The sequence below is a fragment of the Neofelis nebulosa genome, chromosome 7, assembly GCF_028018385.1.
Source record: "Neofelis nebulosa isolate mNeoNeb1 chromosome 7, mNeoNeb1.pri, whole genome shotgun sequence".
In the NCBI taxonomy this organism is placed as follows: domain Eukaryota; kingdom Metazoa; phylum Chordata; class Mammalia; order Carnivora; family Felidae; genus Neofelis; species Neofelis nebulosa.
In genome coordinates this window covers 58,041,963-58,052,436 of record NC_080788.1, presented here as the reverse complement: position 1 = coordinate 58,052,436, position 10,474 = coordinate 58,041,963, and the positions used below count along the sequence as shown (strand labels likewise).

The following is a 10,474-nucleotide window of genomic DNA, read 5'->3' as shown; positions in this document are numbered from 1 at the left end:
ACAAAAGAACAACTTACCCCAGGTCCCCTCCCTGACTCCAATCAGTCTCCTTGTTGCTTCAAATGGCATCAAAGAGGGTGTGTGGACTGTGTTTAATTACCACTGCCCTTCTGGAAATACCTTGTTGATGCTGTTTGTGTGGAAATGTGCTCATTTACAAATGGGCACGTCTACTTGCCAAGTAGAAGAGGCCAGGGCAAATGATAGAATTCTTCTTCTTTTACATTGAATAAACTTTTTTTTTTTTAATTGGGCAGATCTGCTCTGGCCAATAATGAACTGGCTCTGCTGACTCTCAGTAATTTGTTAATTAAATTGGGAACTGCTTGCTTTCTGTAGTCCAGTAGAAAGGATTTATAAATTGAGTGTGTGTGTGTGTGTGTGTGCATGTGTGTGTGTGTGTATTTCTCCTTTTATAAAATGTGTCTGTTTACTCCTTGTATTGGCCTGTAAACCCATCGTTAGATGGAATGGAGCAAGAGTGCTGACGGAAAATTGAGACTCAGAGACACATTTCATTGCTTGATGGATGGGAGAAGTAACCCAGCCATGTTGTCTAATTTTTCTCAGAAGGAGGAGGGATTGCACATCTGCTCAGAAGAAATAAATCACAGGGTCAGAGGCCAGAGGTCATTAGTCTATAAAGCTTTATGACCTGTATCTGACAGTTATTTCTCTTGGATGGAAAAGCAAGAGATAGAGAACTGTGCTTACTTATTCTCTTTCTTATGTCCTATCTGTCTCTGAGTTTAATTTTCTTGTTATACTCAATCCCCAAACAGTGCTTTGTCAGCATTTCTATTATTTACCCTTCCCTATCTTACTCCTTTTTACTATTTGTTCCAGCATCCTATTTACCTCTTCTCAGTCGTGTTATTACTGTTTTGTTTCAGTCAGCTCTTCACCCTTCTCTAGGAACTTAATGTTAGCAACACTTTGCTTATTGACAAATTCTTGCCTCCTTGAAGAAATGTTAAATTAAATTATAGAGATAAGCTCATTGGTGTTCTTGTTTTGTTTTTTATTGTTTTCTTAATTCCTTATTTATTTTTGTATTCCTACATTTTACATTGGCTAGATGAAGGGATATAGATGGAAGGGAAACAATAGCTATACTAATTTCACATTTATTTCCAATTCTTGCTTTCTATTTTATTCAGAACTGTAAAAGATTTAAATAAAAACTAGGCTAAAATATAGATTTCTCAGAAAATTTAAGAATAAAATGAATCTCAGCACATAAGTCTCTGTAATTTGGAAGAACATATTTTTGAATATTAGTGGAAAGATGTCCATTTCAATTGTTTAAGCAATGAAAGGAATAAGAATGAAATAAAGAGTAAAGCAGGAGAACTGAACAAACCTCACACATACTTAAAAATAAATTAGTCTGGAAGGGAAGTAAAGGAGATCAGAGGCAGAGAGAATGTTACAGAATGAATTTGGGATGAATTGCGTGCCCCTCCACATCTATCACAACCCTCATAAGCTGTTAGTTTACCACTATGACACCTTAGCTAGACTGAAAGCTCCTTTGAGGAAGCTCTGTGCCTCGTATGTTCTGTGTTTAGTCTCCAGCACAATTCCTGACATGTGAATCCTCATTAAGTGTGTTCCCAATGAGTCAGTGGCTGAATGAAATTATCAAGTACTTAGGATAATGGGGCTCAGATTGCAGGGTTGTCTTGTCATCACTGATCTGCTCTCCTCTATGGAGCTGTAGCCCATGTTATATTTCCTGTGTGCCATAGCCTGAGTCTGGAGTTCTCTCTTGTCCAGCAGGAGAGTGGATGCAGAATTGAATATGAGAGAGGCTAATGTCCAGGAGGAGACAAGAACCCTGAACAGGGGTTTTGTCTCCATATTTATTGAGCTCACAAGATATTACTCACGTGGTGAATGTGAAAAAAAACAAGATCTTACAAACATGGATGTGGAGTAAACAATCAGACAGTAATCATTAACATGTGTAAGAAGCAAAGGGTCTGGGGGAGAGGGGTCTAGTGGAAGTTGTGATCAAGGTACATTGGCGCCAGACGGAAAGTGATTTCCTGCAGGTGATGTAACAAGTTTCTTGTGATCCCATTACAACATCTAGTCAGCTAACCTCAGGTGCTTTTGCCCCATGGTGGCGGCTTTCCACCCTAAGCTTTTTTCCAGCCCATTTATGTAAGTAGAACCTATTTCCTCATACTTGTGGTCCTCCCTGTGTGCTGTGGTTTCTTACTTCACATTTTGCTCACTGTTCCTTCTGGCTGCAGCAGACCTCTCTCTCTACCTACCCTCACCTACATGTCCTGTTGAGTGTTCAGTTTAGGTGACCTTCCTTAGGGAACTGGGTGAGGTGTGACAAAACATAACATGCATTCAACTCTATTGGGCTTGTGTATTTGACTTGTCTATACCTCTCTCTAGACTAAAAGCTTCTTGCAGGTAAAAACAAATATCTTACATATTTCTGTATTCCCAGTGTCTAGCCCAGGGCATAAGGCTGAGTAGACGCTCAATAATGTGTTTGTTGAATTAAAATGAATGAATGAACAACAACAACAATGAAAAGGAATGGAAAAGAGAGGGAAACAATAATGGTGAGAAGGAATGGACTATTGGAAACAGCTCATCTCACTTCCTTTGAGAATACAAAGTATAATCTTATCAGAAAATTGCATTGATTTTGTTCTAGTGCCATCTTACTGGACCATCTGATTGGAAATGTCTGCTGTTCTGGAAAAATGAAAGTAAGGAATAACGCTGGTTAGGCTACGGTGTTCAGTTGGACTGCAAATGACTAGAATGCATATGACAAGCAGTGTACCTAGGCATTTGCCCCGGCCACGAATGGAAAGCAATTTGGTGATTGTTCCAGTCTTAACTGATGGAACTTATTTCCCACTGACTTCTAACACATTCCTTCTCCTCTGGTTAGGTCTGTATTTTTATTGACTCCATGAAAAACCTTATTCATGTCTACTTCACTGCCTTTTCTCACTATGTTTCTTTTTTTTTTTTTTTTTTTTCCTTTTCTCTCCCCCTTCGTTATTACGAAAAAATCTGATCATTCAAGAATCAATTCAGGTTTCTCTGCCTCCAGGCTAATTTAAGACTTCCAAACTAATCTAAGCCTGTCATCTGTAGAACACCTGCAATATCCCTACCTGCATTACGACATGCAATATGGGATATCGTTATGAGTAACACCACGTTGCCACTGCTTTATCTGCTCACTTTGCCTCCCAACTAGAATACAGACTTCAGTACAGGAATTATTATTCAGACTTTTCGTAATTCTTCAAATCACTGGCCTGATAACATGTTATTAATTCAATGAATACTTTCTGATTGAGGAGAATGGGTTTGCAGATAACTTTTAAATATATATGTTTATAAAATAACATGGTTCTCAGACAACTTTCTGATTGTCCTCCCCAGATTTTTGCCTTGTCATAAAATTTAGGGCATCCTGGTTCTATAACTTTATAGACATATAGACACACAGATATAAATCTAGAGATGTAGAAATAGCTGTTTCCCTGTTTTATTGGAAACTTCATATTCAAGAGTTTCCTGTACTGGCAAGCTTTTCTCTTATTCAATCCTAAAAGGGTATGATAAATAGTTGTTTACCGCCCTTTGAATAATAGACTGTCACAAATGCTACTTCTGGTTTTGTCCTTTCTCGGCTAAACAACCTTAGCCCCTTTAGACATTTAAATGCCACGAACAGATGCTCAATAATATTACTTGGTGGCTGGGAATAATTTATAGTGCTTATTTATGGAAGTAGATGAAAATAGAAGCATTATATATATTTAAAGCTTTTCTTTCACATATGGCATGCTTTACAGGGAGTGAGAATTTGGATGAATGGATAGATGAATGCAACTAATATTCTCATTTCAGTCTCATCTAAAAAGAGGGGAAACATATGAAACATCAGAATGGAAGCTAAAATGCACAAGATCCTATTTTACTATTAACTCAGACCTTTCTTATGCCAGATGGTGTCAGAGGAAAGCTTTTGTTTTCTTCTTGATGGGCATCTCCTTTGAATTTTGCTAGCGAGACACATTTCCTCTCTTCTCTTGTATTCACAAACACCGTGGCCTTCATTCATGAACCTCTTAGATGTAGTAGCTGGTTTGGGATTTCTAGGCATTGTGTGCCCTTCTGATTGATTTCTGGGAGGGGAAATTATGCTTTTTGAGCCAGTAAAATCTTCAAGGATTTGGATAATTATACATGCTACCATAATACCCTACAGTAGTACTTACCACACTAAAATGCCATTTTCTACTTTCCTATCTCTCTGAAACCCATACTGCACACACCCAGTTATCAGGAACTTTCTGATTTATCTTTCTATTCTTATCTGGCATACAGCAGATGCTTACGAAATATTTCTTGAGAACACGAACAAATGAAGACCAGCAAATTGAAATCTACTTAGATATTTAAAGGAAGCATTTATGCTTCCTGGAATCATATGGGACAGAGGGAACATTTATTATAAATAGATGCCTATGCTGTGTCTGGAGCACAGCATATGTTACCTCATTTAATCCTTTCAAGAAATTCATGAGCTATTCTCTTATTTGCTAGCATTTGTCAGTTATTTACCTAGGTGACATACACTGCTTTATCTTTTAAAACATATCATTTAATATTTTTAATGATCCTATGAGGCAGGTATTACTATGACCATTCTTAAAATAAGGAAGTTGAGGCTTAAAGAATATATGAAGGATTTCAATCCAGGATCTAATTCCCAAACCTAAATATTTCCTACCTTGCCATAATGACTACAATACAAAGTGATTGTGACATATAGGTTATTTGTGTGACTTTGGTTGCTCTCTTTGCTTTTCCTCTAATATCTATATCTAATACTTTCTCCCTGTGTAGCCTGCATTAACTAGACAGAGGACCTTACGACTCACTAGCAAATATAGAGAAAACCACTGGACATTTTGTAGCCTGGTAGCAAGTCTATAAATATATTCCTTTTACTAACAATCCTCGTGCATCAATTGTGATCAGATTGTTATACAAAGTTACATTTTAGAACGCTTAGCTACTTTTGCCCAAGGACCTGCAGCTTTTCCCAGCAGGGACCCATGGATCTCACAATTGCTCAAAATTTCATGAGTGGTCCAGTTACATGTAGAAGGTACTCCAAGAGATAAGTATGAGACATTCATCAGTAGAATAATTTTAATCATAGCTTTACTAAATTCTAATTGGACCCACTGGACTTAATTTAAGGAGTCACAGTGAACTAATTCCAATGTAGTGTTACGTCTAAAATATCAGCACAATGTTGCATGAAAACAAAAATATGTGTGTGTGTTGGGGGGGGGGTGTCTGGTATGTTTTATGTGAATAGTGGGGTAGGGGAAGGGATATGGGATCAGAGCGGTGGACTGGAAACATTATTTTAATCTTGCTTCATACCATCAGAGAAAGGTCTTGGTGCTGCCCTTTAAGAAAGACATAAGAGTAGATAAAGGGGAGGGTAACTAAATAAAAGTAAGAGAAACAGGTTGTCATACTAATAAAACTAGATTCTGAGATGGAAAGAAACTTAGGGGTTAGCTACTACAACTTTCTAACCCACATGGAATGCCATTTCCATCATCATCAGGAAGTATCAACTATCCTCAAAAGGCTAGATCAGAAGATTATCTTTCTCATTTTGCAAAGATGGAGACCAAGAGGAAAGGCATAAAAACTATTAACAAGAGAATGGTATGGATAGAGTAAACACAGATTCAGTCACCTAATAGCAGAATATCTGACTTAAAGTGACTTCTTGGACCCAAGAGATAGGTGTGTGCTTGTGACATTTAGATTGGCAGGTATGGAATGTGAATCAAACTTCTTGTCATGAGACCTGGACTTATTTGTTATTTATTTATTTAAAATTTGTTTTAAGTTTTATTTATTTATTTATTTTGAGAGAGAGAAAGAGAGAGAGAATGAGCAGGGGAGGGGCAGAGAGAGGGAGAGAGAGAGGGAGAGAGAGAATCCCAAACAGGCTCCACACTGTCAGTGTGGTGCCTGACGTGCGGCTCAAACTCATAAACCATGAGATCTTGACCTGAGCCCAAATCAAGAGTTGGCTGCTTAAGTGACTGAGCCACCCAGGTGCCCCATGAGACCTGGATTTAAATCCAGGCTCCATTATTAGCTAGCAATGTAGCACTGAGCTGTACATGCGACTTCCCATTTAGAAAATGAAGGGGTAGAACTCAATGATTCCTACATTCGTTTCCAGCAACAAATTACATAATCTTAAAGAAAATATTTACTTCTGACAGTGGATCAGAAATTACCCTAAGGCCATATTGACTAAAAATAAGAACCGTTTTTAGGAATGTGGATCTCAAGCTATTATATTTTCCTCTGCTAAAAATTATGTCATTATTGTGTTTTCCCCATAGGCCTGCTCAACATCTTCTCTAAGCCCTGTATTTCTCTTTATAAGATCAACTTGCTTATTCCAGGACCCTCCCACAGACTCATTGTTGGGTTGGCATTCACTAAGATAATACCAAAGCCATTGCATACCTTGTATAGGTTATGCACTGCACAAGAGCACCCACTCAAAGTAGCAAGTGGGGGCTGCAAACAGTGTGCCTCTGCGTGCATCTACCCAAAAGCAAGCATACCTTTTTCTAATTCACTCTAAGGTGCAGTATGGGCTTTGGGTGTTCTGGGAGGTGGGATTCACCCATTGGTTCCACAATCTGAACCTGATCAGGCCTGAAAGGCCTGAACTATATCAACACTATGAACATCCATACCCCAATGCTAAACATGTATTAAAAAACTAATTACAAGGAACTTTCTCTGTGGGGCTAAAAAGGGGGCTCAAAAAGGAATGATACATATCAGTTCCACTTAAGGGGCAAAACATTCTAGGCAGTTCAGATTACACTTTCACATCCACCTATTTTGTTGCAATACAGCACATTATCATGAGGGCACACATTTTTTAAACAAAAGTTATTGACAGAAATTTCCTCAGGGCTAACTTGCACTGAATCTCTGCTGAATGATCTCAAAGGACTAACACAAATAACATACACTGCATTAGGCCTGGGTATGCATACTACAGTCAGAAGCATATTCACAGGAAAATCTCATTGAAGCACTTGTTGATATTACTTCTCCCTCATGAAGAATTTGGTACATTTCTGTAGATACTCAGCAACCTAGCTGTGGTTTGGGGGGCAAATGTGGTGTGTTAGGTTTCCCTAGCATTTCACAGAAAATGCAAATTGTCCAAGCTCCCTTCCAAATCAAATCAGACTGAAGATGGCTCCCATAGCTCTCCCTTCAACCATAAGATGTTCCCATTAGTGTCAATTAATGCTGAGACCTTGGCATTCTGTATGCATGATTCATTAGTGAGAACCCTCATTTACAGCCGAGAAAGCAATGCAATGGAACAGCTGTAGTAATTTCTCACTTCCTGTACACAGACCCATGCCCTGCAAGCTGCTGACCTCTCACCATAGAGAAGCTTCCCTCCCTCTGGCCTATGCCAGTGTGTGCTCCAGGGACAGTGGACAATGGCCACAACGATGGTGAAATCCTGCCCAATATTGCAGCTTCCATGCTTACTTGAGACCAAATGTGAGAGAGACTGTGACTTTAACCCTCCCTCCTCAAATGAAATTCCTAATTCAATTAAGGATGGTACAGGGAAGCCGAGACCTCTATTACTCTGCAGCACATTGGTTTTCTACAAGGTACCCACTTCATCGACACCCTCTAAATCTGTAGAATATCCTGCAAGTCTTATTATTAACATGACTCCAGTAATCAAAATGGCTCAACTAATTTATAACTCTGCTCTGCATCAGAGATGCTGGTTTTTACAATCTCCATCTACACGTATTTAATTTTGCCTGAATATTTTATTGGTATGACTTCAGATACGATAGTAATTTATTAAGTGGTAACAGATAAGTCACCATTTTTTCTTTTCCTATCCAGCTGCTTCTTTCCTATTCTCCAGGTAAACAAAAGTACAAACAAGAAGAGGCTGGGATGCTGAGTGACAGTCTTTCAAACCTGCCTGTCAGAAGAGTAGGGAGAGTCCCCCCAAGCCTAAGAAGCCAAGCAACAGTAATGCTCTTCAAAATGAGAAAGGGGCTCTCTCTGCCTTTGAGGGAAAAACACTCAAGACCCAGAAATCTCTTTCATCCATGAACTTGGCAAGCATCTTTCTGCCTATTCCTACTCTTCCTGCTCCTAGAAGAAAGCAATGAGACACTCAGCCCTGCTTTGCTTAAAGCAGAATTAAATTCTAAACAAAAAATATTTGGGTTTTAATTTTCATTTTCATTTATTTCAAGTGGGAGTTGGGAAATATAATTTTGTACTTCCTACAAACAGTAGTGTAAGTAACTTTGAAGGGGGACATGTTTATGCCATTTAGGAGAATCAATTGTTTTTTCAAGCACCATCAAGTCTTTTAGAAATAGTACATTTGATCAATATCCCAGCAGAGCTATTAACAAGCATGTGACCTCAGACAAAACCCTAAACCTCTATAGGCCTCAGTCTGCTCATCTGTAAAATGAGAGCTTCAGATTAGATTTTCTCTATGGATCCTTATAGCTCTAGGAGACCATGATTCTATATGTTAATTGCAAATGATTCTTACCTGGGTGATAAAAATCAGTGGCCCAAAATACTCTTGGAATGAAGGCTGTCTTCAGCTCGTTTTTTTTTTTTTTTTTCTCCTGGACAAAGATGGAAATAGCAATCATTACCTGGGGCCTTGGGGGCTACTTGCTTGTAGTCAGGCTTCCCAAAAAGTTGAGATGCATTAATTGGCTATCTTCTGGGTCTAAATCTGCTTCTAAATTGATTGGGGATTTTACATTTTCCCTATGAGATCCAGCAATGGCTAGGTACTGAAAAGAAGTTATAGTTAAACAAGAAGATATAGTTCTGCTCCCTGGAGGGCTCTAACTAGAACAAGCCTCAGCCCTCCTCAAGCCTCTGCTAATTTTCTAGAGGATAGAGAGACCAAAAATTACCCAGGGGGGTTGGACATTTCCGATAAGTTTAAATAAACTAGGGCAGAATTTCATATACGTCATCGAGTCCAGATGATGCTAAGTAAACTGTATTAACTATTAAGATGTATCATTAACCATTTGTACTCAGTACAGCTGAAGTTAGCCATGAGGCTATATACTTTTTATGTTGGCAACTTGTCATTTATTTTAAATATACATTAATACCTGGAAGGATTCAGTGGCTAGAATGCTTTTTATTTTCTATAAGGCTGTGTAGTCAGATTAAGCAAAGGTTAATAATCTCAGTTTGTTCTTTTCAGAGTGAAGCGAAAGACCATGAGATTGTGGACAGAAGCTTCACAGGGTTAAGTGAGTCCTTAAAAACTTCTCTTGCAGAAGATGATGGAATTTTGTCTTCATTCCCTCAATGGCTGTATCTGTGGAATAAGTGCGATAATTTCATTTCTTGTGCAAACTATTCAGCTAACCCTTCATACAGAATTATAGCTCACATTAAAAATGTGTACTGTTTCCCAGAGCCTTTTCCTCTCTTGTTTTAATATGAAACAATTGAGAGTTATATCAGCGCATTGGGAAAGAATTATTATCCTTGTCAACATCCTTAGGGGGCCTGATTAATAGAAGAACCACTTCCTCCTGACTAATGACAGTACAGGCTGCAGAAGCCTTCCCCAAACAATTGTGTAATTCAAGCTCTTTGTATCTAGTGTGTTTTTGACAGACTGGTCAATACTGCCTGCTGAAGGAAAGTATTTCTCTCAATTTCAATCACAAAGTAACCTCTAAGGAAGTTCTCAAGTCTGATAAGTAGGCTAGACTTAAAACATCAGACTCACCTGTGACACTCTTGCCTCAATAGAGATGTTGAATACCAAAGAGAAAGCTTAAACAAGGGAATCTGGAGTATGAATGACAGCAAAAGGTCATGTATTGTAGCACAGGAAGACAGCCAGGTGAATAGTAAAAATCTTAAGTTCTTTTACATGATATAATATAGGAAATAATAAAAGTTATCATGTATTGAATATTTACCAAAGTCACAAGTCTTCTAAGTGCTTTTAATATATTAACTAATTTAATTCCTGAAATAAACCTTATAAGGTAGTTGATAGGACTATAATATGTAAAAAGTTTTCTCTCATAATTATTTTACTCGATGTTGTTTTGCTTGCACTTTCCTACATGTTTTTTTTTAATTCGATTTTTAAAAGCTAATGACATGCTATCATTTTGGTAATCTGTGACTCTGTTAATTCATTCCAATATTGCAGTCTTGGCTTAGAAATTCTCCTTTTTAAAGAAAGAGCAGAGAAAATTTAGAAGATATAGCAGAGGATAGGTAAGTGATGAGTACAAATTTTGTTGTGTGGTTTCTCAGTGGTTTCAATTGTATCAGTGTTTTTTCTTCGATAGATCTT

General features: G+C 38.1%; 1 long non-coding RNA gene across 1 annotated transcript; it reads right to left on the bottom strand.

Moving 5' to 3' along the window:
• Positions 1-3,946: 3,946 nt before the first annotated feature.
• On the bottom strand, positions 3,947-8,842 carry LOC131518157 (uncharacterized). Its single transcript, XR_009264951.1, has 2 exons — positions 8,675-8,842; positions 3,947-4,178 (listed from the first exon to the last, which is right to left on the bottom strand). It is a non-coding gene; the product is annotated as an uncharacterized LOC131518157 (long non-coding RNA).
• Between the last annotated feature and the right edge of the window lie 1,632 nt (positions 8,843-10,474).